Source organism: Oncorhynchus keta, chromosome 19, assembly GCF_023373465.1.
Source record: "Oncorhynchus keta strain PuntledgeMale-10-30-2019 chromosome 19, Oket_V2, whole genome shotgun sequence".
Classification (NCBI taxonomy): Eukaryota; Metazoa; Chordata; class Actinopteri; order Salmoniformes; family Salmonidae; genus Oncorhynchus; species Oncorhynchus keta.
Genome location: NC_068439.1, coordinates 5,773,008 through 5,782,996, shown reverse-complemented (window position 1 = coordinate 5,782,996; position 9,989 = coordinate 5,773,008).

Below are 9,989 nucleotides of genomic sequence, written 5' to 3'. Positions count from 1 at the left end.
GGTACTGGTACAGAGTCAATGTGGAGGCCATATACAAGGTATTACGGTACAGAGTCAATGTGGAGGCTATATACAGGGGGTACTGGTACAGAGTCATTGTGGAGGCTATATACAGGGTGTTACGGTACAGCGTCAATGTGGAGGCTATATACAGGGTGTTATGGTACAGAGTCAATGTGGAGGCTATATACAGGGGGTACCGGTACAGAGTCAATGTGGAGGCTATATACAGGGTGTTACGGTACAGAGTCAATGTGGAGGCCATATACAAGGTATTACGGTACAGAGTCAATGTGGAGGCTATATACAGGGGGTAACGGTACAGAGTCAATGTGGAGGCTATATACAGGGGGTACCGGTACAGAGTCAATGTGGAGGCTATATACAGGGGGTACTGGTACAGAGTCAATGTGGAGGCTATATACAGGGTATAACGGTACAGAGTCAATGTGGAGGCTATATACAGGGTATTACGGTACAGAGTCAATGTGGAGGCTATATACAGGGGGTACTGGTACAGAGTCAATGTGGAGGCTATATACAGGGTGTTATGGTACAGAGTCAATGTGGAGGCTATATACAGGGTGTTATGGTACAGAGTCAATGTGGAGGCTATATACAGGGTGTTATGATACAGAGTCAATGTGGAGGCTATATACAGGGTATTACGGTACAGAGTCAATGTGGAGGCTATATACAGGGTGTTATGGTACAGAGTCAATGTGGAGGCTATATACAGGGTGTTATGGTACATAGTCAATGTGGAGGCTATATACAGGGGGTTACGGTACAGAGTCAATGTGGAGGCTATATACAGGGTGTTATGGTACAGAGTCAATGTGGAGGCTATATACAGGGTGTTACGGTACAGAGTCAATGCCGGTGACTAATACAATTTGATTTGATTTTGGAGTACAATATAAAAACAGAGGGAGGAGTAAAAGACAGAAAGGGAAAGAGGTAAGAACAGAGGAGAAGACAGCATATGATTAATGAATCACAGTGCTACCCTAATATTCTGGGGCAGCAGGCAGTGGTCAGAGCGTTGGACTAGTAACTGAAAAAGTTGCTCGATCAAATCCCAGAGCTGACAAGGTAAAAATCTGTCGTTAACCCTCTGTTCCTAGACCAGTTAACCCACTGTTCCTAGACCAGTTAACCCACTGTTCCTAGACCAGTTAACCCACTGTTCCTAGACCAGTTAACCCACTGTTCCTAGACCAGTTAACCCACTGTTCCTAGGCCAGTTAACCCACTGTTCCTAGACCAATTAACCCACTGTTCCTAGGCCGTCATTGAAAATAAGAATTTGTTCTTAACTGACTTGCCTAGTTACATAAAGGTCAAATATATATATATATATTTTTATCTCAGTTCATCACAATTACATAGTGGTGTCTCCTAACCAGCCTTGGGCTCCCAGTTGGCCCAAAGGTTATCTTAGAGCGGGTGAGGTGGTGATAACGGGACTGGGGGTTGGCATCCTCTTACATCTTGTGTCGAGCTCTTCACTCGACACCCTGACTGGCTCCATCCAAATAATTTGGGGCTTCTGTGGCCTTCCTCCCCGACGTCGTTGCTGTCCTCTCATGCTCCTAGGCGACTCCTGTCAAGGAAGGTGATCCTGTCCTGCCAGGATTTCCTCCCAAGTCCAGGATCTCTTCCCAAGTCCAGGATACTTCCTCCTCCTGGGCATGCTGCTTGGTCCATCTTTGGTGGGATCTTCTGTCACGATCGTCGTATGAGTCGGACCAAGGCGCAGCGTGGTCCTACATTCTCTTTTAATGAATGAAAACACTTAACAAAAACAACAAAACCAACGAATGCAAAGCTTTTCAAATAGTTACTGACAGGCAACTAAACATATAACAAGATCCCACAAAACAAATGAGGAAAATGGCTGCCTAAATATGATCCCCAATCAGAGACAACGATGAACAGCTGTCTCTGATTGGGAACCATATCAGGCCAACAAAGACATACAAAAACCCTAGACAAACAAAAACTAGAGTACCCACCCAAGTCACACCCTGCCCTAACCAAAATGTATAGAAAAACAGAGATATCTAAGGTCAGGGCGTGATACACTGAGTCTGTACAGTCTGGGTCAGTCACAGTTGTCAGGTATTCTGCCACGGTGTACTCTCTGTTTTGGGCCAAATAGCATTCTAGGTTTCTCTGTTATTTTGTAAATTCTTTCTTGTCTCTCAGATTGTTCACAGCTTTTGTGGAACTTACCTGTGGCACTGATGTTTAGGCCGAGGTATGTATAGTTTTTGTGTGCTCTAGGGCGACGTTGTCTAGATGGAATTTATATACGTTGTCCTGACAACTGGACCTTTTTTGGAACACCATTATTTTTGTCTTACTGAGATTGACTGTCAGGGCCCAGGTCTGTCAGGGCCCTGGTCTGTCAGGGCCCTGGTCTGTCAGGGCCCTGGTCTGTCAGGGCCCAGGTCTGTCAGGGTCCAGGTCTGACAGAATCTGTGCAGAAGATCTAAGTGCTGCTGTAGGCCCTCCTTGGTTGCTCCCCCTCTCCCCTCTCTCCTGCTCCCCCTCTCCCCTGCTCCCTGTCTCAGGTGACATTATTGATTTGTATTTTTGTACCATTTTGTTTTTATGTCAGACTCTGTGCGTGATTCAGTTTGTTATCTCTCTCCCCTGCTCCCCCTCTCCCCCTCTCTGTAGGCCCTCCTTGGTTGGGGACAGAAGCACCAGATCATCAGCAAACATGAGATATTTGACTTCAGATTTTTTTAGGGTGAGGCCGGGTGCTGCAGACTGTTCTAGTGCCCTCACCAATTCGTTGATATATACTGTATGTTGAAGAAGGTGGGGCTTAAACTGCATCCCTGTCTCACGTCGTATGTTTTTCCCCCAACACCACTTACCATCAATTTGTATAGCAGACCCTCGTGGCAAATTAGCTTTTTTGAAAATCAACAAAGAATGAGAAGACTGCCTTTGTTTTCCTCTGCTCTCTCTCTCTCCATCTCTCCCTCTCCTCTGCTCTCTCTCTCTCCATCTCTCCTCTCCCCTAATCCCGCTCTCTCTCCATCTCTCCCTCTCCCCTGCTCTCTCTCTCTCTTTCTGCGCACTCTCCTCTCCCCTAATCCCTCTCTCTCCATCTCTCCTCTCCCCTAATCCCTCTCTCTCTCTCTCTCTCTCTCTCTCCATCTCTCCTCTCCCCTAATCCCGCTCTCTCTCCATCTCTCACTCTCCCCTGCTCTCTCTCTCTCTCTTTCTGCGCACTCTCCTCTCCCCTAAACCTTCTCTCTCCATCTCCCCTGCTCTCTCTCTCTGCTCACTCTCCTCTCCCCTAATCCCTCTCTCTCCATCTCTCTCTCTCTTTCTGCCCACTCACCTCTCCCCTAAACCTTCTCTCTCCATCTCCCCTGCTCTCTCTCTCTGCTCACTCTCCTCTCCCCTAATCCCTCTCTCTCTCTCTCTCTCTCCCTCTCTCCCTCTCCTCTGTTTCCTCTCCCCTAATCCCCCTCTCTCTCTCCATCTCTCACTCTCCCCTGCTCTCTCTTCTCTACTCACTCTCCTCTCCTCTAATCCCCCCCCTCTCTCTCCCCCTCATCCCCTCTCCCCTGCTCTCTCTCTCTGCTCACTCTCCTCTCCCCTAATCCCCCCCCCTCTCTCTCCCCCTCATCCCTTATCCCCTGCTCTCTCTCTCTACTCACTCTCGTCTCCCTAATCCCCCCTCTCTCTCTCTCTCTCTCTCTCTCTCTCTCTCTCTCCTCTCCCCTCTCTCCCTCTCCTCTGTTTCCTCTCCCTAATCCCCCCTCTCTCCCCCTCATCCCTTATCCCCTGCTCTCTCTCTCTGCTCACTCCCCTCTCCCTCTCCTCTGTTTCCTCTCCCCTAATCCCCCCCCCTCTCTCTCCCCTGCTCTCTCTCTCTGCTCACTCCCCTCTCCCTCTACCTTATCTCTCTCCAGGTGATGTGATTTTAATGTTTTTAGCCTCAATGATTGTTTATTGCTGTCTGTTTAAATCTGGGGATGATTCATTTTGGACCATGGATATGTACAGTATGTTCCTCTCCTTGGGGAGTATGTAGTTTTATTTGTGTCTGTCTGCCAAGCTTCTAATTAAAGATCTCCTATGATGAAAGAGGGATGAGGGACGAGAAGAAAAGCTTGTTAATTTCTTCACTGGAGAATCTTTAATTCGATGTCTTAAGGAATTAGAATAATGCCTGAAGCTACTTTTGTATCTTAGTATGTTTTCTGATGAATTAAACAATCGAATTGATTAAACAATCAAAGTTTGTTTTACATTTTATAATTGTAAATACCTTTCTTGAACAAGCATGTTTAATCTGAGGAGTCGGCTTCATTGGATGTGAACCCAACAGAGCCACGTTAGCCTAACTGATTAGTAAACTCCCCAGGGGATAGCTTGTTCTGATGGGGACACCTGCTGGCTATGTGTTCCTATCTCTCTCTCTCTCTCTCTCTCTTTCAGTGCATGCTGGGAATGTTTTGTAGTTGAGAGGCTGGCTCTTGTCCTTACTTATTGTCTTGATTCATTCCTTGGGCTTTTCTATCAATTTTATTTTCTATTGTGGAGGGTTAACGCACTGGTAGTTTATCAGTACCCACTGTTTTTTTTTCAAAGTTAGGAAGGAAGACAGAGTTTGAGTTTCCTGGGGTCTTGCACGGTGTGGTGTGGGTGATGGCTTCGCAGCCTAGCGTGTAGGAGACACACTTTGTCGTTTTGGCATGGATTCAGGTGTGTTCCTGAGATTAGAGCTCAGGTGGAGGAAGTTCTGCTCGTGGTCGGTGAACAGGTAGGAGGTGAATTTATACATGAACAAAGCTGTGGTTCTGTTCAGGAAAAGTGTACACTTGGTGGGTAGGCTGATCACTATCTGTAAGGGAAGTGTACACTTGGTGGGTAGGCTAGTCAGGTTATAGATGGTGGTGTAGATGAGGCTGGGTCTAGTCAGGTTATAGATGGTGGTGTAGATGAGGCTGGGTCTAGTCATGTTATAGATGGTGTAGTTGAGGCTGGGTCTAGTCAGGTTATAGATGGTGATGTAGTTGAGGCTGGGTCTAGTCAGGTTATATATGGTGGTGTAGATGAGGCTGGGTCTAGTCATGTTATAGATGGTGGTGTAGATGAGGCTGGGTCTAGTCAGGTTATAGATGGTGGTGTAGATGAGGCTGGGTATAGTCAGGTTATAGATGGTGGTGTAGATGAGGCTGGGTCTAGTCATGCTATAGATGGGGGTGTAGATGAGTCTGGGTCTAGTCAGGTTATATATGGGGGTGTAGATGAGTCTGGGTCTAGTCAGGTTATAGATGGTGGTGTAGATGAGGCTGGGTCTAGTCATGTTATAGATGGTGTAGTTGAGGCTGGGTCTAGTCAGGTTATAGATGGTGATGTAGTTGAGGCTGGGTCTAGTCAGGTTATAGATGGTGGTGTAGATGAGGCTGGGTCTAGTCATGTTATAGATAGTATTGTAGATGAGGCTGGGTCTAGTCATGTTATAGATGGTGGTGTAGATGAGGCTGGGTCTAGTCAGGTTATAGATGGTGGTGTAGATGAGGCTGGGTATAGTCAGGTTATAGATGGTGGTGTAGATGAGGCTGGGTCTAGTCATGCTATAGATGGGGGTGTAGATGAGTCTGGGTCTAGTCAGGTTATAGATGGTGGTGTAGATGAGGCTGGGTCTAGTCAGGTTATATATGGTGGTGTAGATGAGGCTGGGTCTAGTCATGTTATAGATGGTGGTGTAGATGAGGCTGGGTCTAGTCATGTTATAGATGGTGGTGTAGATGAGGCTGGGTCTAGTCAGGTTATAGATGGTGGTGTAGATGAGGCTGGGTCTAGTCAGGTTATAGATGGTGGTGTAGATGAGGCTGGGTATAGTCAGGTTATAGATGGTGGTGTAGGCTGGGTCTAGGCTATAGATGGTGGTCTGGGTCTAGTCAGGTTATAGATGGTAGTGTAGATGAGGCTGGGTCTAGTCAGGTTATAGATGGTGGTGTAGATGAGGCTGGGTCTAGTCAGGTTATAGATGGTGGTGTAGATGAGGCTGGGTATAGTCAGGTTATAGATGGTGGTGTAGATGAGGCTGGGTCTAGTCATGCTATAGATGGGGGTGTAGATGAGTCTGGGTCTAGTCAGGTTATAGATGGTGGTGTAGATGAGGCTGGGTCTAGTCAGGTTATAGATGTGGCGTAGATGAGGCTGGGTCTAGTCATGCTATAGATGGGGGTGTAGATGAGACTGGGTCTAGTCAGGTTATATATGGTGGTGTAGATGAGGCTGGGTCTAGTCATGCCAGGGATGGTGGTGTAGATAAGGCTGGGTCTAGTCAGGTTATATATGGTGGTGTAGATGAGGCTGGGTCTAGTCATGCTATAGATGGGGGTGTGGATGAGACTGGATCTAGTCATGCCAGGGATGGTGGTGTAGATGAGGCTGGGTCTAGTCATGCTATAGATGGGGGTGTGGATGAGACTGGATCTAGTCATGCCAGGGATGGTGGTGTAGATGAGGCTGGGTCTAGTCAGGTTATATATGGTGGTGTAGATGAGACTGGATCTAGTCATGCCAGGGATGGTGGTGTAGATAAGGCTGGGTCTAGTCAGGTTATAGATGGTGGTGTAGATGAGACTGATCTAGTCATGCTATAGATGGGGGTGTGGATGAGACTGGATCTAGTCATGCCAGGGATGGTGGTGTAGATAAGGCTGGGTCTAGTCAGGTTATAGATGGTGGTGTAGATGAGGCTGGGTCTAGTCAGGTTATATATGGTGGTGTAGATGAGGCTGGGTCTAGTCATGCTATAGATGGGGGTGTGGATGAGACTGGATCTAGTCATGCCAGGGATGGTGGTGTAGATGAGGCTGGGTCTAGTCAGGTTATATATGGTGGTGTAGATGAGACTGGATCTAGTCATGCCAGGGATGGTGGTGTGGATGAGACTGGATCTAGTCATGCCAGGGATGGTGGTGTAGATGAGACTGGGTCTAGTCATGCCAGGGATGGTGGTGTAGATGAGGCTGGGTCTAGTCATGCCAGGGATGGTGGTGTAGATGAGGCTGGGTCTAGTCAGGTTATAGATGGTGGTGTAGATGAGGCTGGGTCTAGTCAGGTTATAGATGGTGGTGTAGATGAGGCTGGGTCTAGTCATGCTATAGATGACTAGTCCTATAAATCTACCCTGATCCTCACTAATCATGGAACTGTATGAGCCTAAATACTCTTCCCACTAAGACAATTGACGGGTTCATTAGTTCTTATTCGTGGTCTCCTCGTGTTTAAAGGTGGTGGAATTAAATCAAGGTCAGAATACAGCGTATCGGTAGACACGCCTTAATTTCATTGATCTCCACCCCCAAATGTATAGCGGTAGAATAGCATGCTATTCTCGTGTTTAAGTTCAAGGTCAGAATGGGCCTAGAAACAAAATGCATAAAATGGGAATTCCGTTAATTTATGCGTTTCATAATTCGGTCAGTAGACTTTTAGAAAATTCAGTGGATTTAAAAGAAAGGCGTGTAAGAGACAACGCGTCATTTAAAAAAAATGTCAATTGCTAAAAAAATAGATTTATATATAAATCATCATACTAATATTAATCATAGTATTAGCCACAACGTGAACAGTGTTACATTCTGTGTTGGGTAAAGCATTTCACAGTGTGCCACATCTCTCTGGGATCAGCGCTCGGCTAGCTAGACGTGTAAGCTCTACACATCTCACGATATACGATGCATTCGGAAAGTAAGTCAGACCCCTTTCACTTTTTTCCACTTTTTGTTAAATAATAATCATGTTTTCCTCATCAATCTAAACTCAATCTAAAAATTGACAAAAATAATGACCTTATTCAGACCAAATGTAGGAAAAAAATCTAAAACAGAAATACCTGATTTACATCAGTATTCAGACCCTTTGCTATGAGACTCGAAATTGAGCCCAAGTGCATCTTGTTTCCATTGATCATCCTTAAGATGTTTCTACAACTTGATTGGAGTCCACCTGTGATAAATTAAATTGATTGGACATGATTTGGAAAGGCACTTACTTACCTGTCTATATATGGTCCCACAGATGAGAGTGCATGTCAGAGCAGAAACCAAGCCTTGAGGTCGAAGGAATTGTCAGAGACAGGATTGTGTCGAAAGGCACAGATTTAGGGATGGGTACCAAAACATTCCTGCAGCATTGAAGGTCCCCCAAAACACAGTAGCCTCCATCATTCTTAAATGGAAAACGTTTGGAACCACCAAGACTCTTCCTAGAGCTGGCCGCCCGTCCACACTGAGCAATCAGAGGAGAAGGGCCTTGGTCAGGGAGGTGACCAAGAACCAGATGATCACTCGGACAGAGTTCCTCTGTGGAGATGGAAGAACCTTCCAGAAGGACAACCATCTCTGCAGCACTCCACCAATCAGGTCTTTATGGTAGAGTGGCCAGACGGAAGTCACTCCCCTAGTAAAAGGCACATGACAGTCGACTTGGAGTTTGCCAAAAAACGGAAGGACTGTCAGACCATAAGAAACACTATCTCAGACCATGAGAAACACAGATCTTAGACCATGAGAAACACTATCTCAGACCATGAGAAACAAAGATCTTAGACCATGAGAAACAAGATCTCAGACCATGAGAAACAAGATCTCAGACCATGAGAAACAAGATCTCAGACCATAAGAAACACTATCTCAGACCATGAGAAACAAAGATCTTAGACCATGAGAAACACTATCTCAGACCATAAGAAACACTATCTCAGACTATGAGAAACAAGATCTCAGACCATGAGAAACAAGATCTCAGACTATGAGAAACAAGATCTCAGACCATGAGAAACAAGATCTCAGACCATGAGAAACAAAGATCTTAGACCATGAGAAACAAGATCTCAGACCATAAGAAACACTATCTCAGACCATGAGAAACAAAGATCTTAGACCATGAGAAACACTATCTCAGACCATAAGAAACACTATCTCAGACTATGAGAAACAAGATCTCAGACCATGAGAAACAAGATCTCAGACTATGAGAAACAAGATCTCAGACCATGAGAAACAAGATCTCAGACAATGAGAAACAAGATCTCAGACCATGAGAAACAAGATCTCAGACCATGAGAAACAAGATCTCAGACAATGAGAAACAAGATCTCAGACCATGAGAAACAAGATCTCAGACAATGAGAAACAAGATCTCAGACCATGAGAAACAAAGATCTTAGACCATGAGAAACAAGATCTCAGACTATAAGAAACAAGATCTCAGACCATGAGAAACAAAGATCTTAGACCATGAGAAACAAGTTCTCAGACCATGAGAAACAAGATCTCAGACCATGAGAAACAAAGATTCTCTTTGGCCTGAATGCCAGTGTCACGTCTGGAGGAAACCAGGCACACCTGTCCAATACCATCCCTATGGTGAAGCATGGTGGTGGTAGCGCCATACTGTTGGGATTGTTTTTCAGCAACAAGGACTGGGTGACTAGTCAGGATCGAGGGAATGATGAACAGAGCAAAGTACAGAGATGTCCTTGATGAAAACCTTCTCCAGAGTGCTCAGACTGGTGTGGAGGTTCACCTTCCAACAGGACAACGACCCTAAGCACACAGCCCTTCGCGGACAAGTCTCTGAATGTGCTTGAGTGGCCCAGCCAGAGCCCGGATTTGAACCCGATCGAACCTCTCTGGAGAGATCTGATAGTATCTGTGCAGTGATGCTCCCCGTCCAACCTGACAGAGCTTGATAGGATCTGGAGAGAAGAATGCGAGAAACTCCCCAAATACAGGTGATCCAAGCTTGTAGCGTCATACCCAAGAAGACTCAAGGCTGTAATCAGCTTGTAGCATCAAACCCAAGAAGACTCAAGGCTGTAATCAGCTTGTAGCGTCATACCCAAGAAGACTCAAGGCTGTAATCAGCTTGTAGCATCAAACCCAAGAAGACTCAAGGCTGTAATCAGCTTGTAGCGTCATACCCAAGAAGAC